Genomic DNA, 26664 nt, shown 5'->3' on the forward strand with positions numbered 1-26664 from the left:
GTTGGCGACACCAATGCAGTCGTTGTTGACGATGCTGTCCACTCAATATGATGTGTCGAACAGGATTTCTTGCTCGTAGACCTGCTGCTCTTAAACGGTTTCGTATGGTCTGGTCGGAGATTCTGTGCAGTCCTGGTATTTTGGATGCCGTTGAGGTGGCTGTGGTCGTCCTTTCACGTAGGTGGCGCAGTCGGATGTAGCGATCTTGGGCGGGGGTGGTTACGCTTGGTCGTCCTGACCTTGGCCAATCACATGTTGGCCCATGCTGTCGAAACTGATCCCTTAGCCGTGTGATGGTGCTGTATTGAAAACCCTGGCTACAGCTGATCAGAATGACCTTGCCTGCATGCGGCCTATGACGTTGTTTATTTGCACTTCTGTTTATTATCCCCCGCCGCGCGAAAGCGCGAAGCGGGGGATATAGTATTCACGACCGTCCGTACGTCCGTCCGTCCGTACGTCCGTACGTCCGTCCGTCCCACCTGTTTGTTGCCGCGATATCTCAAGAACTAAACACTGGATTGTCTTCATATTTGGAACTATGGTGTATATACAGACTCCGCAGACACCAGTCGGTTTTGGTGACCTTGATCCCATTTTCAAGGTCACAGCAGACAAATCTGCTTTTAGAGTTGGAAAACGGTGTTGCCGCGATATCTCAAGAACTAAACACTGGATTGTCTTCATATTTGGAACTATGGTGTATATACAGACTCCGCAGACACCAGTCGGTTTTGGTGACCTTGACCCAATTTTCAAGGTAACAGCAGGCAAATCTGCTTTTGGAGTTGGAAAACGGTGTTGCCGAGATATCTCAAGAACTAAACACTGGATTGTCTTCATATTTGGAACTATAGTGTATATACAGACTCCGCAGACACCAGTCGGTTTTGGTGACCTTGATCCCATTTTCAAGGTCACAGCAGGCAAATCTGCTTTTAGAGTTGGAAAACGGTGATGCCGCGATATCTCAAGAACTAAACCTCTCGATTGTCTTCATATTTGGAACTATGGTGTATATACAGACACCGCAGACACCAGTCGGTTTTGGTGACCTTGACCCCATTTTCAAGGTCACAGCAGGCAAATCTGCTTTTGGAATTAGAAAACGGTGTTGCCGCGATATCTCAAGAACTAATCGCTGGATTGTCTTCATATTTGGAACTATAGTGTATATACAGACACCGCATACACCTGTCAGATTTGGTGACCTTGACCCCATTTTCAAGGTCACAGCAGGCAAATCTGTTTTTGGAGTTGGAAAACGGTGTTGCCACAATATCTCAAGAACTAATCGCTGGATTGTCTTCATATTTGGTACTATGGTGTATATGGCGGGGGATATTTCGTCACTCTGTGACAAATACTTGTCTTGGCATGTTTTTGAACTGTCACTGTTCGATTGGCGCAGGTGCCAGGCAATCAAAAAGCCTGCACTTTAATACCGTTCATAGTGCTGCTGCACATGTTGTGCGTGCAGAACCATGGCCCTATTGTAAATGCACTGGGTGCGTTTGTCCAAATCGTACGTGTCTCCCGACTAATGGTTTGCATGTCCTTGTTGTGATCATTTTGATCCAGGAAATTTGTCACTGACATTATAACACATTAAACCTCTTCACATTTGCACCAATTGGTCCTCTTATTTTTTTCTTTAATGGCCAAAAATATCTGTTTTGCGTTTCTTTTCTTTTTAAGGATACCGGGTATTTTATCTACAGTTTGACGATTTGGAGTAAGTTGGAGCAGTTGTTTATTCAGTAGGTTTTGTTTATTGGTTTACAGTCAAATTTATAAACTACACCTTTAGTTTGCCGCTATTACAGTAAAATAAAGAAAGTTTTATTCATAAATTGTGTCTTCTTTGACTGCCTTCTGATTCATTTTACAACAGCTGAAGAGCTAGTTGGAACGGAGAAAAATGTAGTTGTTGAATTTTGCTTCTTGCGTGTCATGATGTCCAGTCAAGAAAGATGAAGCAACAACACCAACACCACGCTCTCTACCGCTACACTTTGGTCTAAGAACATTTTATTACTGGTGACGTCGGAATGACCTTGTATCCGACCAAACAGAGTGTCGCTTACGAGATTGCGAAAGTGAATGTCTGAATGTGTTTTCTGATCATGCGACCTCGAAAAGTTAAACACGAGGCATTACAAACTATAGTTACGGGCTGTACGACTGATTCCGTCAAAATCATTGTCCATCTCTTGCTTCAGTGGAAGAGACTTTCCATAAGCCACGAGAGGTACTGGCATACAATCTTGGCCATCTATTACTATAGTATTAAACATTCAAGAAATTCAAATTTTGAATCGAGAACTGTCACCAACGTCACGACTGTTCGTATACGCCTCTCTTCGGGGTTGGGGTGCGCATGTAGAGGAACAGCGGCCTCAGGGATGTGGTCCGACATGAAGCGCACATGGCACATCAACAACCTGGAGTTGGAGGCGCTCATCTTAGCAATATACTCTGGCAGGATCACCTCCAGAACATCCAGCTCGCCATCTCAACCAAAAACATCATAATGGTGCGGTTTCTTAGAAGGTTTATGAATACCGTATTAGAAATCTAGGCTGATCTGCTGCTAGTGTTGCATAAATCAATGCTGTATGGTTGTAAAAAGTATTTATAACGTGCACATTTCCACAAGAAATAAGCATAACAAATTACACATATATTCCACATCGATTAGTGATGTCATATGGAAACTATAGCTTAGAGGTATTGAGGGCGCTGCTGTGTGAACAATTCATGGTTTTATCACACTGTGTGCATGTAGACATTATTTAATATCAGGTTGCATTTTTCAAATGTTGCTCAGCTGCATGTGTTATATAGCTAAATCGAGCCCTGGTAGAGATATGATCTACACTATTCCAGTAATATTTCTTATTTTTGAGTATTTTTAAGTACCCGTTTGTATTTACAAGCCACCATTAGATATCTGGAATATTGCTGTGTATCGAGAAAAACAACAAATAAACAACCTTAGTTTCAAATAGTTCACTAAATATTTTGTATTTCAGTTGTGACACCTTGGTAAAAGAAGGATGACAACAAAACGAAAGAATGATGGAGCCACAGTACCTCACAACATAAATATAACAGGTAACCATACCCTCAGCACTATGAATGTTTTGTACCAGATAGAACCAACCATTTGGTCGTTACCTCATCTGAATCTGTTTAATCAGTATTGTATAATTGCCTTTACATTTATGATCCTGTATATTTCTTCACTTACTGTTTTTTTCTTTTCCAATTACATAAAGATTATTATGTACATTCCAAGTGTTTATCAAGGCCATCATAATGTGAAGAAACATGTTGTATTTTGGTGATATGAATTGATGTTTTTGTTTGCTTTTAGGAGGGAATAATATAAAACAGCAGAATGTTGCCAATTTCGTGTATGGTGGTATGGGGAATACCATCAACAACAGTAAGTATACCATAACTTCTTACGGACATGATTTGCCCTGATATAACTGGAATAATGTTAAAAGCGGTGTTAAACCCAACTCACTCACTCACTCACTCACTCACTCACCCATATGATAACTAGGGCCAATTTGCACAAACATATTTTCATACACTGCAAACACGAAAACGTCGTTTTTTTCAGTATATGGTCATTGGACGGAAAAATAACTAAACATTCATTAAAATTGATTAATTGGTTAGCGTCTAGAAAGTGTCCGGAAAAGCGTTTTTCAAGCGTAAAATGGACGGAAAAACGATGCTTTTTGCTCGGCCTTGTACAACTGTTAACGGCCAATCAGATGGCGCTGGTCCCCCGACGCACGTGATGCCCAGGGCTTCCTTTCGGAAGCATTAGGTTTCGTATTTCTGGCATGCCTTGCTCTAGTATCTGTCGCACGCAGTGCAGCGAGATTTGCTGATTCGTCAGTTTTAGGATATGTAACATGTTAATGGAATTCAGACACGCGCCAAGAAGTCAAACCAAACCATGTTACCAAGTTTATTGAGATAACATATCCCTCCGCTATGCACAGTTACCTCTATTGGATCATGGGTTGTGTTTCATTTGGTTATAACAGTAACTAATATTGTAATGTGAAGTTAACACGATAAACGGCTTTTCCATAGGACAAGAGGTGGGTCACATGATATTTTTCACGTGACTGTATTCTTGAAATTACGTAAACACATAAAACCCTGGAAATTCCTAGTACATTGTTTCTCATCATTTAGACCCTTTAATTTTGAACATAGCGTCTTAGCATACTCTGGGATAAGTCATAGAGTGTGGTTGCATGCCCGTTCAAGGATACCCTCGCTACAACCCATCCTAGAGAAAAAAAACAAAAAAATTCCAAACTGTCGTTGTGACTATCTACAGCAATCTATGAATGTACCTTAGTATCTATTTGGCACATCTTTACAATCACCTTTCAATGATCCAATTGATCAGTGATGACAAAGGCTTGAAATCGCCACAGATTAATTAACAACTTCGGAAATATCTTCCGTCACGTTTATCGTGTCGGCCATTTTGACGTCTTGTACTTGATGTAAATGTATTACGACGCTCTGTCATTGTGATTGACTTACTGAGGTAGTGCTTAACAGACCTTCTCATCTAATGAGGCTAATGTTTGGAATACATTTCTTGTAACTAAACTAAAACAGATTTTGGGGAAACTCTTTTTTTCCGGAATGGCCTATTAAAGCTAGTCAAGGTGCAATGCGTGTTTATGATCTGTTATTATATGTGTTTAACAAATACGGTTTTGGGCGTTAATAAAATACACTGACGCAAGTATATTCTTATCAAATCAATTGGACAATTGAATATGCTTTATTTTACATATTACATAACATCACTGCACAAAATTTGGACAGTTGCAGTAACACACTACGGTGATCGCATTAAACACATTTTTGAACAGTATTTCAGTTATATCGCGGTGTATCACTCTCATGTGGGATACAAATCCGAAGTTCAGGCCATCCAACGGGTGTTCGCGAAAAAGGTGAGCGTATCCTGCCACACAGGTGGCACCCGTCACAAACACATGCAAGGACAAGTCAAATGTTCACCTGAACAAAGCACGGAAACACAGTGATGCTCGCCTCACTATTACCGAGCATGTAAATTATACTGTCAGTCAAAAACTCACCACCCATCCCATTATTGATGAGAGCTATGAAATCAGAAGCTGCTATGGCGCATTTTTACACTTTATCTCTTAATTGGCATGTTAGACTTCTATTTCATAACTCAGTTATATTTGTACGGATCACTATGGAATCTTGGAAGGGACATTGTCGCCCTTACAAAAACAAGTAAAACGTGTCAAAATTAACCAAAGCGCGACAATTCGACAACGCGACATTTTGGCCATTTGTCGCATTGTCCTGTTGTCGCATTGTCGCTTTTTTAATAATCTTTTTCTATATTTTACAAAAGGGCGACAATGCGGTAACGCGACATTGTCAATGTCAAAATATGTCGCCCCATCACAAATGTTAATGTTACAGTTAGGGAATGGTAACCAAGTTATATCTGTCGTACAAGTTCAACCTGATACATGTTCGTCTTGAATTGAAGACACAAGTCCGTCCGCGAATCCATAACGTTTTATTGTGAGCTCTTCTCAAAAAGTGCTAAGTGTTCAACTCCCAGTTCCAAACACATTTTACCTCATCAACAATCCACATACCTCTAGTGCAGTGATCGTCTGGAAAATCTTACTCTTGACCCTATAAGACAACTGACGAATGCACGCCTGACCTGTGACCTCGTTACACCCCCCCATGAGGTGTTTGCTGAAGAAAGAGGGATAGGAAATGTGTGCTCCAGCCCATGGCGGAGCTCGCGACAAACTGTATACTGCATGTTGTATACGGTATATTGCAGTTGATATACTGTATACTGCATGTGATACTGATTTGCGGAAAATCGGGGAGCAAACCGGTCTTGTTATTGTGTGGTGTGAGCTGTGACGTAGACCCAAGAGAATAAAGTAATGAGACCAACGCAAGGCTACAATGATTGGGAAAGTCTAGATTTCCACAGCTCTGAAATTAAGAATTGTTCTGTCCTCCTTTTTAATTTTATTATCTTTATTTTGTAGACATGGATAGACCAACCAGGAAAGAAATTGATGGAATATTAATATCACATGTCACCAATGATCCAATTAAATTCATCATACAATAACATATTAGTATTTGATATTACGAAGGGCATGATCAGGTACATGTTCACTGTAGTAATGTACATACTAGTCAACTTGATTATAATGTTTATTATAGTGTAGAACGGCATCAGCGATTACTATATGATATCCTCGCTTGTCATCAATGTATTGACATCGAACAATGGACGATAATTCGAAATTTTTATTCGAGCTATAAATAGCTTCAACAGGGACAGTACCGGTGTCAGTAAAATCTACAAAATATAATTTAAAGGAGCCAATAACAATATTGTTTTATTAATGCTTACTTCCAGGGATAGAATTGATAATTGTAATCGGATATATTGTGGAGTTTCAGGTTTGGGTTGTTTGCTGAATAGAACAAGGGCTCACGGACAAGGACACAATGTAGAGATTAAAGCATTACCACCTCTGTTTATATCAGATATGTTATTGTGATTTGAAATCTCTTTTTGAACAATTGCGAGTTATTGTATACTCTGTATTCTTTCGTCATGGTAGAATATATATTTTCTATGTTGCTTTTTTAATTATCCACAAATAACTACAATGTTAACACCTATCTGGAGATATACAATAATACAACTAAAGGGCATATCTGAAAAATGGTACAAATAGACAAATATTTCATTCTTAAACACTGTCCGTTACAGGCATTCTAATCATTATATTATTCTTCGTTTAGTTTAAAAGTTGAGAAATATTGCATTTCAAATAATGGCAAATTGTGTATCTTCCTACATTTGGAATTGATTGGAATTTCTGCAATAAAACCTTAACATCAGACAGTGATATAAACGAATATGATGTATACTGTGATAAATGAATTATTAATTTCGTATTATTTAATTTATTGTAATATGATAGTACAAACCAATTATTTTAATCTGTTCGTGTGAGTAGGTAACGAAAGATCGAGGCAACTCACTAACGTAACCATTTGTGAAAAATCAAATATTCAAAGTTTAGGGGTTTGGACATGTGCATTGAATAACAGACAAGAAAGCAACACAATGATTAAATTATGAATAAAACTAAATATATAGAAAAATAGTAGTTTAATTTCTCATTGTTGTAAGGTGTTTAATATAGTTTTTGTTTGATTGTTTGTTGTTAAACGCCGCACTCAACAATATACCAGCTATATGACGGTGGTTTGTAAATAATCCAGTCTGGGCCAGACAATCCGGTTATTGACATCAAGAGCACCGATCTACGCAATTGGGATACGATGACATGCATCAACCAAGTCAGCGAGTCTGACCACATGATTACGTTAGTCGCCTTCGTACAAGCATGGGTTGTTGAAGGCCTATTCTAACCCGGATCTTCTTGGGTATTTTTTTTAATAATAAGGTACAATGACATTCTGTATATGTCCATAATAAATGTGTATAAGTAAATGGATAAATTATCCATACACACCAATTAAATGGGTTAGACTGCATATGGTTCAATTATGAACTCTTTTACAAGTCAATATTTCAAGACATGTATTTGATATTCATAATAGCTCCACAAAAGCTACACAATGACGACAAGACGGTACCAGCATCACAGATTCCTATATAACATTTTTGAACATGAGATACATATAATTACTTTAAAGTTAAATCATGTATCTAAATAGTAAATTAGAAGGATTAAAGATATACACTTCCGATATTTTTCGTATTTTATTTTCGTTTGGAGAGAGAAGTAGTGAAGGTAGTGACTGGTATCTGATGGGTGCAAATAGGTGTCGAATCGTTGTCTCAGATGGCTCTAATTTCGTAGCTCTAAAGATCACGACGGCGATACAGACCGTGAAGTAGTTTTTATCACAGTCTCTGAAGCATATTGTTTTCCCTTCCGTCCAGGCCTTACTGCAATGCTATAAAACCAAATGTAGTCCTGCACCATGACCGTGGAATATATTTATTTGATGAAAATAAATAAATCTAGAAACGCATACAAAAGCAAGTCTAGCCAGCTCAAGCTAGCTCTATCCACACATAGGGATTTTTCTATTTTTTTAGAGTCAAGAAGGATATTGTGTAATTTAAGATTTCAGAGACTAAATGTTAGTCTACCCCAAATGAAACAAGCCTAGATGTTCAGCAGGTTCAGGCTGAAATTTCCATTTCACTAAATTTAAATATAGTTTCTCATTTTAACCAAAATAATATATTTTCAGAGACTAAGCGTTAGTTTAACCGTGAAGTACAACTATCCAAAAGCTTCAATGCATGTCTATATTTCTTCAGACAGACTCTCCATGTTCCTATCAATATGTATCAAAAGACAAATGAATTAAATATAACAGCACTGGTGAATAGGTTATATGCGCATGTCAGCGTCGATCCTACAATATCCTTTTGCGCAAAATACATATGTACTGATGAATTAACGTAGTAATACTACGCAAATATATGTCCAGATGTATACATCAGTTTCATCTCGTGATCTTTATTCGTACTTTGAGCTCTTTTTCTACAGGGGATTATGGGGTGTTACTTCACCCCAGAAAGCCAGGTCCAAATTCAAGTCATAGTTTCATGGTCCGTCTTGTATGTTGGAAACCAATATCGCAATATGGCTGAATAATGCTAAACGTGGTATTTACCCGATTACTCACATAGTTATTCCATTTTCTTCATGCACGTTCTACAATCATCTACGATCACTATCTATAAGGAGGTATATCTATATTCATTCAAATATCAATACATATATGTCCACATATATATGTATTAAGCAAGTCCCACATTCTTCCTTAAAAGATAATGCTAAGCATTTCCTCTGAATGTATTTATATATGTAAATATCGTTTTTATGTCAACGCTGATGCAGTGAACGTACCAGAGACCTGATGCTTGAATAACATCTAATCTCTGAAATGAACATATTATACAGAAAAACACAGTTGTTAAACAATAGTTATAAAATATAATAAAAAGGAGCCAAGAGACTTTCTTCATTTTGCCAAATTTTGGGCTGTATTTGACATATTTGTTTCGGGGTTTGTATGACAGACAAACCTAATGCTTTTAAGTATAAAGATAAGTAAGTACAGCTGTTGTATATATTCAAATATGTTTGTGATTAACCCGACCTTGAAAAATATTGAAGGATGAGTGGTAACTATTTATGTCATTATTTCAAATTGGAATGATAGCACATCAGGAAAGCATGGCATTTTAATATACGTACCTTGCTAGCCCAATAGTGTTTTTTCAAGTGAGAGCAACATGTATATAGAGAGTATAGGTTTAGTGCGTGACTTATCACACATTACTGTCAGAAAGTGTGCATATTCTGTTTATCGGCAATAAATGGCATAAGGCGATTCATGTGGGGTAAATAAGATTTACTTCAGAACTAGTATAAATTACTTTAGGTTGGGGGTAAATGTATGTAATTAACAGAACTTTTGATTTCGACAAGCTTCGTGCTCAGGGGGTTGTTTGGGCGGGTCCTTGCTTGGGCTTTGTGTAGGACGTGGAGACGGCATTTCCAGGTTTGACGTATCAATGACCCAAATAATGCCTGATGCAATTTCTCTATTTTGACTTACACCGTGTGTTTCCGTGCCTTTACGGGTGAACAATTGGCTTGCCTTTGCATGTGTTTGTGGCGGGTGCCACTTGTGGATCGGGATGAGCCCGCCTTTTTGCGAGCACCCAGTGTCATAATTTTGTATGGTGAATAATGAAACATGCTCCTGGTGTTGTCGGAATCGTGCTGTTGGCGCTACTTTGGGCAAGGGTTTCTTATGATGATGGAACGGGTCATGTCGCATTTGTCAACTGATAAACATGTGATATAATGTCAGTGAATATAGTGATGTAATTATGAAACAAACCGCGAGTGGGACTTGTTTATTGTACGATAAACAACGACCACGTCTCGTTTATTTCTTATATGAGATATCAATATTACGTACAGCCTTTTTAAGGGTGTTAAATTTGGAAAACGTACACGCTTTAAAACTATTTACCCGTACTTACAGTCCGTTTGACTCCAAATGAGAACGATGAATTGCAAAATAACTCGAAATCCAGAAAAGTGTATGAAACATCAATACGGTACTTGACCATGAATACCCTGTACCCAACAAAATCTGAATTTTGTTTATTTTAAGCCCCATGACGGATGAAGTTCTTTAAGAAACTATCATGTAATTTTGTATAGAAATGTGTACATGACACGTAGGGGGGACAAACCGTGGAAGGCACAGCGCAAGCACGCATGCACTGCACGTTCTGTGGTAGTGGAAATGACAGAGCGTTAGAGGGCCGTCTCATGATAATTTCAGTCGCAATCTGACTCGCTCATGTCATAGATCTCGTCATCGGAACTGCTGGTGCCTGGACCGACTGCCACTTTTATAGGTTGGACTGTTGCTGGCCGTAGTCCATCTCGTGATCAATAACGTGGTTCTATCTCGTCAACGACTGTGGCCACACAACGCTTCCATGTTTCTACTGTTACCCGACCAAGGGATTCCTTAACGAGTTGTTCAACGTCTCGTAATTTGAACGTTGTGTTCAATCGTCTAACGTCACCCTTGACGATGCCCCATACCAACTCGATTGGATTCGTGACCCTGACCCTTGATGTAACTGTCAACTTTATACAAGGGGTCAGGTTTCATAGTTTTGATGATTTCATAGAGCTGTGGTTTCGTCGCTCGAGAAGGAAAGGTAGGGTTCCTCCGTTGCAGCCAAGTAACCATGTCTTCTTTACGGTTATTAGAGGTTGGAGTCTTGCTTTCTGGATCCTGCACACTATGAAACGGTGCATTGTCCATGACAATGAGAGACTTGGTAGGCAAAGCAGGGACTAATTTATCTTTCACCCACTCCAAAAATACATTGCCGTTCATTTCTGTGTGGTAGTCCCTGTTGTCTTTGGCCTTGGCTCTAAAGACGAGGTCACAGTCTGGGAGAAAACCCTGACTAGCAGAACCAGCATGGAGAACTATGAGTCTTTCACCCTTTCCCTTTGGTAACTTTCTACCAGACTCCTGACAGTCACCACTGGGTACCCACTGACTGCTGGCTGTGTGTGACGCATTTACCAATGTCTCATCTAAGAAGACGGGCTCATATCCTTCTTCACGTTTCTGCTTGATGGTACGAAGGTAATGAATTCGGAGACGAACAATGCCAGACCGTTCACACAACACAGCCCTATTTTCTCCAGTTATCTTTTTGTATTTGTAACCAAATGTATGCAACAGCTGCCATAGTTTGTACTTTGTAACACGTAAATCATGGTCAGTGTCAAGGTGTTTCTTCAAAATTCTTAGGGACAGGCAGTTTAACAATTGCACGTCTGACTTGAACCCTCTGAAAACTGTCTAATTTATCAACCTTGCGTGGTTTTGACATGTTCCCTACCTCCTTGGCCTGACTATTTGTATCTCGTGGACTAACAATATTTTTAAGTTTCTGAGGGCACAAACCAAGAGCTTTTGAAGCTCGTTTCAAGAATTCATTAATTGCATAAAAAGGCTTTGCTCTTTCTGCTTCACTTCTAAAGAAATCATACACATTCAACATCAACTTTTAACATCTGCTGAGTAGCGCATCTTGTCATTGAATGAACACGGTCACTGTGTAGCACGTGCAGACCGTGCTTGCGCTGTTCCTTCCACGAACAGCAAAAAAATACAGTTTCCGGTATCCGGATACGTGCCGGATACCTCGGGACACTTACCCAAAACGCGTCCAGGTATCCGGTAGCAGATACCTTGCCGGATACCAGATCCGTGGTATCCGGCATGGACGCCTCACCGGAAAGTATGCCATCTGGAATCCGGGTATCCGGAACCGGATACCTCAGTCTGGGTGTCCAAGTACCCGGCACCGGATACCTCATTCTGAGTTTCCCAAAAAATGTCACAATTTGGGGGATGCATTTTGTTCAATTAAGTGTGAAACACCTAAAAATATATTGGAAACTAACCAAGAAAATTGAACATTGCTGAAGGTATCCGGAAGGTATGCGGCAGGTATCCGGATGCCATTTTTCGAGATGTCTTATTTCTGGTAAATAATGTTAGCCTGGGCATTTCAGGTAGCCTTTGGTCCTAGTGAGATGATAATATGATTATTTGTAAAGGTACAAGTACTTGTTATATCTAGACATACCAGCTTCATTTAAGTTTGAAACACAATATGCCTCACTCTGAGGGTGACATGTACCAGATTCCATCACACTACAGAGAGCTCTTCCTCAATTACTGTGAACATTTTTACTGAAAGACATTGAAAGTTAATTTGACCTTCAATATCATTTGCAACTATTTCAAAAACAATTGTAAAGTGCTTCATTCAGTGTAATATTGACAAACATATGACAATGATATACAACTATATGTATAAGAGTAATTTAGACTTCTGCAGGAAAAGGCACTTCAGAGAAAAAGTAAGTGTATGACCTTTTGACAACTTCTAACCCTGCCCTAAGGAAGAGTTTGGCCATTAACAAACTTTTTGCCATGGAAAAACAGGAACCAGGATGAGGGAGGCCAGATGGGCTCTATCCCTGTTGCATTGTGTTAGTACAATTTCTATTTGGTGTTTGGGTCCACATTTATAGACAAGTAGTCGCAAATCTCATTCCTTTGAAGTGATTACCACATGGCCAAAGACAACAGTTTCTTCAACGTCCTTGAAGGGTCCCACTCCGACTTGGCATTGGTTGGTCTTCTCACATTAGCCAGACCAGCCTTTGTGAGTGTGTCCCAGTGTCACTTGGCAACTTCTCGGTAGGCCCCCATTGAAATAACAGGACTCTCCTCATCGCTGTCTGCCAATCACTTCGGAACTCTGGAAGGGTCCTTCCAGACTGTCAACCTGTCATCCGGGTATCTCAAGCTGGACTTCAGTTGCTGCAGAATTATGTATAAAGATTGTAGCAATAAAAAAGAATTGTTGCAACATGTACTTACAGATAAAAGGCAGCAAATTCACTTAATTTATCATATTTGAGTCTTGTTATATACCAAACATTTGAGATATATATTGTTCCATGCTGATGAGTTGAAACAATCATTAACTGACATCTCTCTCTGTTCCTAGCAACCTATGCTTGCCATACAAGCCAAAGTAATAGATGAGGTAGCAAGTGGGATCATTGATCGCTCGTAATCGTACCCCAATAACGTGGGATATTGTCCATAACAGTCCTCATCGGTGCGTCTGGATCGAGTTCATAACATTAATCACTGGTTTGTCTAGTTGAGATTTGAGATTTGATTATTTACAATCCTTGTCATTTAGCCGAACTATTGCTGGATGTGGTGTTAAATGAGTGAATTGGGTTTAACGCCTCTTTGAACAATATTCCAGTTATATTTCGGCTTGATGTGGGAAGAAAGCCCGAAGTGATGCAGGTCTTACATGTTTACCACTTTGATGAAACCCACAAGCAAGTGTATGATGCTACCCTCGATTCAAACCCACGACCATCGGTTTCTGTCAAGCCCAAGAGATGCAACTATGCACAGCAAGTTGTGGTGCCTTTGATAATTAGGCCATCCATGCAAACAGGTGATAAAGAACAAGCAAACTGAAGAAATATTTGCAGAATAGCTTCATGAACATGATGAACCAAACAGAATAATTTCAAATATTTTCCACTCGCTGCTACTCTTGTCTTGTTCCTCATTGCTTCTCTTTTCCCATTGATGCCGTGCAGATGACTGACTCATTCATTCATCCAGACATTCTGCAAACATAAGTAGCATTCACATTACAGAAATGTCCAAACTGTACATGCTGTTCATTGAATTCAATTGAAAAGACCACAGTTGAGATTCCAACTTAGAACTGTTCTTATTAAAATATTTCATCCCAAACATTCAGAGATAAAACATAACCCCATATTTAACAACTGTCGAACAATTACTGTATTTGACAACAAAGCCAGGGTCATTCAACATATACTTTACATAGGGAATCACTTGTTGCAAAAAAGATCCTCGCCAGAGTCATTCCATGAAATATTGAATTACTAAGTTATGAAGCTTATACAAAACAAGGACATAACAGTGTAATTATTAAAATATCTTAAGCGTCAAAGAAAATAAAGTCTTTGTTGGCCATTATTGTAAATTATAGTCTGTATTAGCATCCCACGAAAGTTTAGAGTTCAATATAATTCAATTCAATTCTTTATTCATGTACATGTGTAGGCCAGCGGCCCATGGTACAATATTTGGTCCATCATTTACATTTATAGGCTGAGTGTTTGGAGTCTAACATTCATAGCATGGTATATAAAAGTTGCAACATTTCTAATAACAGTGTCATTGTTTATCGCCATAAGCATATTTGATTTAGCAAGAGTAGGATGTACAAAATACTTCTGTGGTAAATACTGAAGACGAAGTTCATCATAAGCGTTACAAATTAATAAAAAATTATATTCATTCTCAACATATCTTTGGTTGCAACTATTGCACAATCTCTGCTCTCGTGGAGTATTAACGTATCTACCAGTCTCAATGTGGAGAGTGTGGGAGCTACAGCGAAACTGGGCTAGTGCAACAAGAAATTTGTTGATAGTGATAGCAGACAAATACAACTCTAGACTGAATGAATTTTTGAAAAGTGTATAATGGAACATTTTTGAACTATTTGCTAAAGACCAATGCCAATCCTGATCCTAAGCAAATTTAAACCGATCTTCACATTCGGAAATAAATGATTCGGGGCAAATAAGATATTGGTTCTCCCATATATATCCAAATCCAAGGCTGTATAAAAGAGTTTTTACTTTTGTAGCCCAATTAGTTTTACCATGTGTTGCTAGCTGAAATAACATATCATAACCTTTCTTAGGATATCGTGAATTTGGGAGTGCATAAGTTTACACCAATATTTTATACAGCGTTTATACGCAGAAATGTACAGTGGGTATCTTCCACACTCTCCTCGCACAACATGATTGGGAGTAGACGTTTTAACACCTAGCAGACGTTTACAAGCAAGTACATGGATACTTTCTATTTCTTTACAGTTTTCAAAACTCCACATTTCAGCCCCATATAACATAATTGGAGCAATTTTAGTATCGAATATTTAAAAAAAAAAGTTTCAGTGGAATAGGTTTAAGTGATGAAAGGGATTTTAGAACCGAGAACAATACCCGTTTAGCCTTTTAATGAAGAATTGTAAGTATGTTTCGACCATGATAAATTCTTTGAAAATACAACTCCCAAATATTTGTACGATGATACACATTCCAACTGACAACCACTGAAATACCATTTCTCAGATCTAGAAAGTACTCCACCATTCTTAAAAACTACTATTTTTGATTTATCAAGATTTACCTTTAGGAAATAATTCTGGCAATAGTGTGTTCGATTACATCGATGAGATTATGGAGGCCATATACAGTATCTGATATAAGAATTACATCATCAGCAAAGAGTAGCAGGAATAGTTGAATTATGTCTGGATGGAGCTGAATTCCGGGTTCACAGTTAGCCTCAATTTCAACAGCTAGATCATTAATAAACAATGAAAACAAAAACGGGCTCAGTACACAGCCTTGACAGACACCCAAGGTACAATCGAATACATCTGAGAAGCTATTGTTAAACTTTACACAGGAACGTACAGTCGTATATATGGATTGTATACATTTAAACATTTTAGGTGAAACACCACTGTTATTCAAAACTATCCATAGTTTTGATCTGTTTATAGAGTCGAACGCTTTCTGAGAAATCTACAAATAAAGCATATAGTTTACCTCGCTTCTTCCCCAGATAACGCTGTATAACTGACTGTAAAATAAACATATTATCAATTGTGGAATAGCCATAACGAAATCCTGCTTGGGACTCCACAACTTTATCATAGGCATCATACCAAGACTGCAACCTTCTATTTGGAACAGAAATATATATAACTTGCTAAAAATACTAAATACTGTAATCCCTCGGTAGTTATCGGGTGTATTAGTATCCCCTTTCTTGAGAAATGGTACAATTTGGCCAGTCGACCAGGAAATCGGAAAATATGCGGAATCAAACATCACGTTAAACAGGCAGGTAATATAGGGAACGAACACATCGTATGCGTATTTGAACATTTCAGCAATAAGCTTATCACTGCCGGCAGCTTTGCCTATTTTCAATTTGTTAATTGCCTCAATTACCTCCTGCTGTTCAATTGGCGAGTCTAAGATAGATTGAGTTAAGTCATCAAAATTGTTATCTGGTACAGTGTTATCTTCATCCCCCATTTCTGAATCGAACGACCCCTTAAAATGTGAAAACCATTGCTCAATATTTATATTTGGCTTAGGACGGACAGTGGTAGCAGACAAACGTTTCAAATTTGCCCAAAATATTTTACTGTTACCATGTTAGTCAAAATGGTACTCTGTACATTGTCTTGATATAACTCTCTTTTTTTCACGGATAACATGTGTATAAGTATTTCTTGCCTTAATATAATTACAAAGTGATGACAAATCTTTTAGTTATCAGAAAACCTTAAGAAGCCAATATCTTTCACAGCGGTGGTATTCACACTCCTTATCGAACCATGGCTGTTTACTTCTAGAAATATAAGAAGGGCGTTTCATACATTTCGCAGCGGTACATAAAACATCTGGAAATACCTCAACTGCTTTATCAATTTTACCTGAATCGATAAAATCTGAACACTTGTCACGCATTGAAATAGAATTTGTAAAGAGTAAACTGTCTCTAAAAGTTTGAGTTTTGTCCTCGGTCCACACAAAGCGGCAGCTGTCCCCTGGGTCTCGTGCAACACGCTCACGGTCTCTCGATCCAGAATTGGCACGTGCGTGAAATGAACATGTAACTGGCATATGGGTCAACTCTGTTCTATTTGCAATGTCAAACTGTTTGCACAACATAAACAATGAAGGGGATGCAACAATATAGTCGATTACGCTTGTGACATTGTGGCTGATGAAAAGAAAGAAAATAAAGTCTTTGTTGGCCATTATTGTAAATTATAGTCTGTATTAGCATCCCACGAAAGTTTAGAGTTAATAATCGTTCCTAGATATTTGTACTTATTAACAATTTCAATTTTCTTCATTATCTTTAAAAAGCGGATCTAATTTGGATCATCTTGTTTTGACCACAAATCCATTACGCCCCTTATGCAAATCCTTGTCGTCATAACAAACAGTTGACCATAATACTAAAAAAGGACCCTTGACGTTTACAGTAAAGTATGTAGAGCAGGAAAATGTCTAAATCAATCCGTTCCATAAGATCTCTGCACAGAAATCATAAGGTCACGAAGCCCTGCTACGTACCTGGCATCCGCATTTGCTGCCAATCGCCTTTCCAAATACTGTTTACTTCCGCGTTGTGGATGGCTCAGAGGAATTTCGGCCGGTATTTCCGTGGTGGAGGTGAATGAGAACAATGTATTGATACACGAGGTAAGCTCATCGTAATCAATGATCACAGTGTATATCGCTACACGAGCTTTGTTTACATCCATGTTCTAAAATGGCGCCCTGGACCGTAGGGGAATTATGGGTAAAATGGCTTGTTCCGGGTTAACACTAAGCTGGGCCCCGTCTCTAACATCACAATATTGTTTGGCGCAAGTTGACGACGCGCATAGGGAGCCGGGGACCAGCTTTGGTTAACACGACATAAGCTGGTTCCCAGCTCCCTATGCGCGTCGTCAACTTGCGCCAAGTTATATTAGAGACGAGGCCCAAATTATACACTGAACACGATCGGTCATTTCTTCAAAATTGGCCAAATATTGAGATTGCAGCTGAGGTCATGCTGGCACCTGAAGTGACACATTAAGGTAAGGAATATGTGAATATTACAGTGATCACGTATTAAAGTCATTTACCACATGTAAGCCACTCTCATGTGACACGTAAACTTTTATAGCCAACATGTAAGTAAATGTGTAACTATATTTTTATAGGACAAGTAGCCTGTCTATCATATGTTAGTATTTGCTTATGTATATAAAGTAGAAATGTTTACTTTAACTGGATATTTTGTATGCTAATGTGACTCACTGTCTTATTTCATATACTCCCTGTACTCTGTGAGAATGATTAATAGCCTCAACTTATTTTTCCAGATGTGAAGAATCAAGAACAGATTTAATGACAGGGAAGTTTTGGAACACTGATCATCGTGAAGTGGAAGATAGAACATTTTAAGGGTGTGAACATTTTCACTTGAACTAGTTGAACAATAACCATGATGACAACTTTATCATGGGGGAATATTTGGTGGTGGGGGAGCCTAGTGGTTGAAGCGTTCACTCTTCATGCTGAAGACCCAGGTTTGATTCCTGCCACATAGCTGCGATATTGCTGAGTGTGGCGTTAAACATCAAACAAAGCTAACAGCCGCATACTTACTCATGTGGGGATTCCAGGTTGAAGTTGGTCCCCATCAACATGATCCACCTATGCTAGTTGTAAAAGATAACTTAATGGATCGGGTGATCAGGCTCGCTGACTTGGTTGATCCATGTCATCGTATCCCAATTGTGTAGATCGATGCTCATGATGTCAATCACTGGATAGTCTGGACCAGACTTGTTTATTTACAGACCGCCGTCATATAGCTGGAATATGGCTGAGTGCAGAGGTAAACAACAAACACCAACATGATTCTACAACCTGCTCTTGTGGATACCATTTTGAGGATCCTACACATAACTTCTTTTCACGTCGTAACTATTGCAATATGTTCTACTACATGTGTTTTAAACTTTTTTTTCATAGTGAACTGGATTTGCAAACAAGCTGATGGCTTATCTAAATGATGCTCAAATACAAAATAAGTATTAATAAAATACTAATTCTATACTATTGCAAACTATCAGTTGAGCAATAATGTAATCATCTATTATAAGTAGATAATGAAGGAGAAGTCCATGTTGATTAAATCTACCAGATTCTGAGATAAATGCACGTATTGATTGATTTATTTCAACGTTTACCTGTACAAAAATTTTAACAATACCATATAGAGCTTTCTTATACCATAACCATGCTGTAGAATAATACCTGTTAGTTCTAATAATAGCATAATTTGGACACACAAATAAGTAATGAATGGTATTTTTATAACAGGTGCCACAAGTGCGGGATAGGTCATTTGACATGAATCAGTTTTATGTGAATTTAAATCACTACAAGCTGATCTGAGTCATGAAAGGATATGACTTTGATTCTGTGAAAATGGAAATGCTAAAACATTTCCCGATATTAACCATGCTATTACAGAATCTGTTCACTTGTTTTTGTATGTAAACTATTTTTGAACAATTACATCTATCTAATGATTGTTTGTATGTGTGATATGCCAGTATGTAGAGGTGTATGTGTACAAGCATGCGCATACGCGTATAAAAAATATGTATGTTTGGCTAGGTACCAGTACCGGTATATGCATCTGTGTTGTTTTGTGCGACTTGTATATTAGCATCATGATAGTTTCAACAGACAGTTTATGTATATCAAATAGTAAACGTCTTTGTAGGGAGAATTGCATATCAAAACTGTCATTATTTTATAACTGATGAGTAGATCTTTTTTAAGTATCTGGCAAGATACATTTCCTTGGTCCACAGAAACATGTTACCACTTACTTACTTACTTACTTTGGAGATTTAACGTGCGCTTTCCGACAGATGCGTATTTCGCACACGGGCCCGGCCAGGCCGTTTAATGTGTTTCCGAAAGGGGCGAAAGTGGTCTGTGCAACCCAAGAGGGGGCTTTAGGGGTTGCTTATATAGAATTTGGGAATTTTGAGATTTGGAATAGATGCCGATGGGGTTGGGGAGGAGAACTAAGGGAGCTGGGTGTGGTGGATGTTTGTTTGTTTATGTGACTTTGATTTGGTAGGTTATTGTGTTTTTAGATACGTTTTATTAGTTCCGTTTTGATTAAGAATACGCCTTGAAGTTTTCTAGTTTATTTTGTGGGTTTAGTATTGCTTCTAGAGTGAGAGCCTTGTTTAGATTGAGGGTGGTTTGTAATGCGGTTCGATGTGTTAGGTGGTGTGTGCAGTGGATGAGTGCGTGTTCTGGGGTTTCTAGTTGTTTGCAGTGTGGGCAGTTACCTGTAGTGTGTTTTTTTTTAAAATTTTAGGTGGTTATTTAGGTTGGTGTGTCCTGTTTGGAGTTTAGTGATTACTCTGTCAATTTTTTTTGATGGATGGAGAATTTTTGGTTTGGTTAGTGGTTTGCTGAGCACTTTTTTTATTTGGCCATTCGAGTTTAGATATAGGTTATGCCATTTTTGTGTGATTTTTTGCTTGTTTGCACTTTTAATTTCTGATTTTGAGATGGGTAAGTTTAAGCTTATTTCTGGGATTTTGAGGGATAGTTTAGCTGCTTTATCGGCGTTTTCATTACCGTATATTCCTACGTGGGCGGGTATCCACAAGAAGGTTATTTGTTTGCCTGCCTTAGTTAGGTCGTTGGAGCGTTTAAGTATTTGATTTATTAATTTAGGTCGGTTTTTGGTATTTTTGTTTTGGAGGGCTTGCAGTCCACTTAGGGAAGTCGGTAAGTATTAGGATTTTTTTTGGTTTTTTGGATTCTTGATTATGGAGGGCTGAGGCCATGCCAATTAGTTCTGCCGTGAATATTGATTGGTTGTTTGGGAGTCGGAAGGATTGTGTGGTTTCAGTTGGTTGTGTGGGATGGACTCTGAAACCTGTGTGTTTGGAGGTCGGATCTGAGGATCCGTCCGTGTAAATGTGACAGCAATTTGGCCAATTTTCGTGTATGTATGCTAGTGTGGTAGTTTTAGCTATGTTTGGGTCGGTTTGTTTATTTATTTGGCTAGCTAGTGTGGGTATTTGAGGTGTAGGAGGTGCCATGTTGGGTGCGTGTAATTAGTTTGAGAGCCTGATATTGTATTGAGTCAAGTTTTTTAGATAGAGAGTTGTTTAGGGATTTGTATATGGCGCAGCCGTAGTCTAGTTTTGATCTAATTAGTGATATGTAGAGAGAGAGGAGGGTATCTTTGGAGGCTCCCCAGTTAGAGCCAGTTAGGCATCTTAGGGTGTTTAGGTCTTTACTACATTTAGTTGTTAGGTTTTGGATGTGAGCATCCCAGGTGAGATGTTCATCGAAAATAAGTCCTAAGAATTTGGTTTGTTTTTGGAATTTGATTGTGGGAGGTGGGTTTCATGTTTTTTATGTTTGAATACTATTCCTGGGTTTTTTTCTGAGTTAAGGGAAGATGAATAGCAGTCAGCGTGGTTGTAAATGCACAACTGACTAAGCCGTCTCTACTCAATTAAGTAATTAACAGACAATTGCAAGCGCTAATACCCACCCGACACTAATTGCCCTGTTAATCCCTAGTCCACAATGAGTTGACATTGAGTACATTTTGCTAATTAGCTGTTTTTAGAGTAGCAAGGTAATAAACATCAAAGGTGGGGCAGGCTTTGATCATGTGTTCTGTAGAAGAGATGATGTCACTTGTTTTATGTTTATTTAGGATAAGCTACATCCCTTGGTGCTACCAAGGCAGCCCTTCAGATTATCAGACAGCTTGGCTGGACACAAACTGATGTCTCCCTTGTAGCACACTATGTGTCAGACAAGGGGTAACCTCCCAAAACCCCTACATCCCATTTCCCCTACAGCTTAAGACAACAAAGTTCACGGTCCATGGCACTGCTAATCCCTAGTCTGTTACCTATTTCATACAATGGAACAACCCAAGAAACACGAATAGATTGAGATAGACATTTAATTACGATTACGATATTTTTCAAAATTTATAATACATTATAACAAAATGTTCATTTTTCAAAATTCATAATACATTATAATAAATTTCATCTAAATTCATGTTCAATTCACTCTTTATCCCAGCCTGAGGAGATGGCCAACTGCCTCTGGAAACTGCAGTGGGGATTTCACCTCTCTATTCAACTCGTCCTTCAGGCAGCAGAGACTGTTCTCCACCTCTCTGTGCATTCTCTTCTAAAGTCGAGCTGTAAAATCTTAGCTTGTTCTGCCTGTTCCACCTTCCTGACTACCTCCACAAGTCGGTAGATGTTGGTATGTCGGTGAGGGAGACCTCAGTTGAGTCGGTTATGAAAGCCTTCCAGGTTGTTGTTCGTCCTGGGACCTGTTCCTGTTGTACCGTGATGGTTCCACAGTGGTAGGGGGAATCGTGTTCCGTGGTCGACCCAGGTAGTGACGATGTAGTCGTTGAAGGAGACAGCTCTTGGTACATTTGGTGTGTTGTCCATTGCGTCAACCCACGTGTCCTGGATCTTGTTCTGGGGGAGTAGGGGTTGACTCTTCTCTCGCTCTCTTCCTCAGGGTGCTCATAAACCGGACCTTCTGGCTATCCTCAGGGCCATAGTTATGCTCTGTAGCATTCCTCATCATGATTCCTACTGTCGTGAGTCTTACTCTACATGTGGACTTAACACACTTCCAAACAAACTTAACAAACTCAACATTGCGAAGAACAGTCATGTTGATGTCATGTTAGTGACTGACTGACTGATATAGAAGATTTAACGTGCGCTTTCCGACTGCAGCGTATTTCGCACACGGGCCTGGCCGAACCATTTAGTGTATTCCGAAAAGGGTGAAAGTGGTGTGTGCAACCAAAGAGGGGGCTTTTAGGGGTTGCTTATATTGAATTTTTGAAATTTTTAAATTTGGAATAAATGCCGAGGTGGGTGGAGGAGGGAACTTAGGGTTTACTATGTTTATTGGATTTTGGATTGGTAGATTAATTAGTTTGTAGATGCGTTTAATTAGGTCTGTTTTGATTAGGAATACGCCTAGGGCCTTGAAGTTTTCTAGTTTATTTTGAGGGTTTAGTATTTCATCTAGAGTAGGAACCTTATTTAGATTGAGGGTGGTTTGTAGTGTGGTTCTGTGTGTTTGGTAGTAGGTGCAGTGGATGAGTGCGTGTTCTGTGGTTTCGGGTTGTTTGCAGTGGGGGCAGTTACCTGTGGTGTGTCTTTTAAGTTTTTTTAGGTGGTTATTTAGGTTCGTGTGTCCTGTTTGGAGTTTTGTAATTAATCTGTCAATTTTTTAGAGGGGTGTAGGATTTTAGGTTTGGCTAGTGGTTTTCTGAGCACTTTTTTGATTTGGCTATTTGAGTTTTGATATTGATTATGCCATTTTTTGTTTATTTTTTTGTTTGTTAACACTTTTAATTTCTGATTTTGAGATGGGTAGGTTTAGGCTTATTTCTGGTGTTTTGAGAGATAATTTAGCTGCTTTATCGGCGCTTTCGTTGCCGTTAATTCCTATGTGGGCGGGGATCCACAAGTAGGTTATTTGTTTGCCTGCTTTTGTTAGGTCGTTCGAGCTCTTAAGTATTTGGTTTATTAATTTAGGTCGTTTTGGGGTATTTTTGTTTTGGAGGGCTTGTAGTCCACTAAGGGAGTCGGTGAGAATTAGGATTTTATTGTTGTTTTTAGATTGTTGGTTATGCAGGGCTGAGGCCATGCCCATAAGTTCGGCCGTGAATATAGATTGGTTGTTAGGGAGTCGGTAAGATATAACTGGTTGTGTGGTATGGACTCCGAAGCCTGTGTGGTTGGAGATCGGGTCTGAAGATCCGTCAGTGTATATGTGACACCAATTTGGCCAATTTTCGTGTATGTATGCAAGTGTGGTGGTTTTAGCTTTGTTTGGGTCGGTTTGTTTATTTATTTATTTGGTTAGCTAGCGTTGTGTCTTTTTTTTGGTATTTTGAGTTTAGGGGTGAAGATATTTGATTTTCTGCAGTTTTGTTTAAGATTTTTAATTTGGTGTTCATTTAGGTGGTTTGTTATTCTTTGGGATATTGGGGTAAGTAAGGGGTGTTTACGAGCTAGAGCTTGGTTTTGGGCTGATGTTTTGGTTTATTAAGTTTTGGATGAGAGGGTTTGTTAGGGTCATGTTAGTCAGTTTCAAGTGTCTATATACTAAACCTAGCCATCTCAACTGTAAATCGTCTCATCTCAGTTTCTCAGTGTAATAATTGTTTCTTCCTATTGTTATTTTTGTAATTTCTAAAAATTGTCTTCTCAATATACAGGCCTCTTTCATTCCACTTACATTAATTTTTTTTTTTACTTACTTACTTACTTACTTACTTACTTACTTACTTACTTACTTACTTACTTACTTACTTACTTACTTACTTACTTACTTACTTACTTACTTACTTACTTACTTACTTACTTACTTACTTACTTACTTACTTACTTACTTACTTACTTACTTACTTACTTACTTACTTACTTACTTACTTACTTACTTACTTACTTACTTACTTACTTACTTACTTACTTACTTACTTACTTACTTACTTACTTACTTACTTACTTACTTACTTACTTACTTACTTACTTACTTACCGTGCGCTTTCCGGCTGATGCGTATTTCGCACACGGGCCCGGCCAGGCCATTTAATTTGTTTCCGAAAGGGGCGAAAGTGGTTTGTGCAACCCAAGAGGGGGCTTTAGGGGTTGCTTATATAGAATTTGGGAATTTTGAGATTTGGAATAGATGCCGATGGGGTAGGGGAGGAGAACTTTTTAAAACTTTCCCTTAAGTCCCCTAATCCCCTAAACCTCTACCCCTTTCATTTCTACTACCTCTATTCCAGACCTTAATCTCTCCTTTAGGTGAGTTCATAATGCCAGACAGGTAAATGCCGCGTGTTGTTTTAACTAATTGTAGGGGAACTGGGTTGTAGGGGAAATGGGATGTAGGGGTTTTGGGAGATAACCAGACAAGGACTTTGACCATTCTGTGCAGATGCATATAGAACAAGTCAAAGTTGGGTTTCACTGTATTTAGAAACAGACGATGTATCCAAAACCTTATAATAGTAATTATGATTGATTTAAACTTTGCCAGACCAATATTTTTGCAGATTTGCATGTTATTGTTAATCTTCATTAAGTTATTTTTTTTTAAAAGATAGGATAAATGACAAAATGTGAGAGTCTCTAGGGGAGGCTTATGACAAAATGGACAATAAAATATAAAGTGCTTTGCATTTTCTTTCAGAGAGGGTAGTGTAAAAAATGAATGAGAACATACCGGTAATACATGACCGGCCCCTTTAATGTAATGTACATAGTTTTTACATTTGGTGTGCTAGGGTAGCCTAGTGGGTAAAACAGTCTCTGAAACCCGGGTTCAATTCACCACATGGGTGAAGCCCATAGCTGCATGAAACTATACCAACACACTCGCTCATTATGTTGTATTTTGAGATCACTCACATGACCTGTGTTTTGATTATTATGAATAGTTCTGTTTTTATGTATAAGAACCTATGTAAGTTAGTTTTGCATTGTCTTGTTTACCCTTCCTTACATTTTGATGTAATGCAAACATTCAAGCAAAATTCAGGGGAACCTTGTGGTGCTTAAGGTATTGTTTAGAAGACCGGATACATTTTTGTATTTTCTGAACACTTTTCTGTTTGCAATGGCTTCTTTACATGTTCAAAGATTGGTTAAATATCAGTTGCAAGATAAATTGTCAATAACTCACTGTTCGAGAAAACAACATTTGTAAATATGTGTGTGTTTCATAATTTTTGAATAACAAGTTTCTAAAGATGTTATGAATTGTTTCAGGTACCTGGATTTCACAATCTGACACCAGCTACATTTAAGAAGATCTTGCTCACACAATTCAGACAAGGGACTTGCCGGGTGATGAACAATCCTCCCGATATCAACCAACAGATTCACCTCAGAAAGTGATCAGAATGAATGATGCCACATCAGTGTGACTGTAGGTGGTTATATTATGACACTAATCAAATCTGAATGAATTTATGCAAAAGCACTGTGACTATGTCCAGGTTGTGTACACCGAAGCTGACTATACAAATCTGAATGACTTTTGTGGTTTACTGCAGAAACATAATTGACTTTAGATATTCTTCTTCCATGAAATTCTTCTGAGATTTGACTAATTTGTTTATTAAGAAATTGGCATTGAAGCGTCTGTTCTGTAAGGCCTTGCAAACACCACTGGTTACTTTATGCTAGTTCCTCTTGCTTGATCAAATTTCAATTTGTGATATGTACCAACGAAATGCCATATAATCAATAAACAAGATTTTTTTCCCAAAACATTATTTGTTTTGCTTCATTAGCATAAAGAAATATAATACTGATCAGCCATAACATAGGTGCTGAACAAATATAAAATGTACTAATGCCCTGAATGTTTTCCTACTATAAATACAGCTCACTTAACAAAAGTTGTAGTTCCACATTAGTAGACAAATGACATTGATATTTTTTTCTGTACTTTATTTAGGTGTTTTCTATGGATGCCATTAGTCTTATGCACCAATTTGGGACAATTGTATTCTGTTTCATGTTCCCATGAAACTACACTGTCCAGATATAACAAGTACTGATACCGTTCCAAACTAATCTTTTAATCTCACCAGGGCCAAATGCTAAAGCACATAGCCAAT

General features: G+C 38.4%; 1 long non-coding RNA gene across 1 annotated transcript; it reads left to right on the top strand.

The window, feature by feature from the left end:
• The first annotated feature begins 3060 nt into the window (after positions 1-3060).
• Positions 3061-26298, top strand: LOC125378691. Its single transcript, XR_007220470.1, has 3 exons — positions 3061-3117; positions 3380-3451; positions 25808-26298. It is a non-coding gene; the product is annotated as an uncharacterized LOC125378691 (long non-coding RNA).
• Positions 26299-26664: the final 366 nt, after the last annotated feature.

Source organism: Haliotis rufescens, unplaced genomic scaffold (genome assembly GCF_023055435.1).
Source record: "Haliotis rufescens isolate VD_foot unplaced genomic scaffold, xgHalRufe1.0.p SCAF_13, whole genome shotgun sequence".
Classification (NCBI taxonomy): Eukaryota; Metazoa; Mollusca; class Gastropoda; order Lepetellida; family Haliotidae; genus Haliotis; species Haliotis rufescens.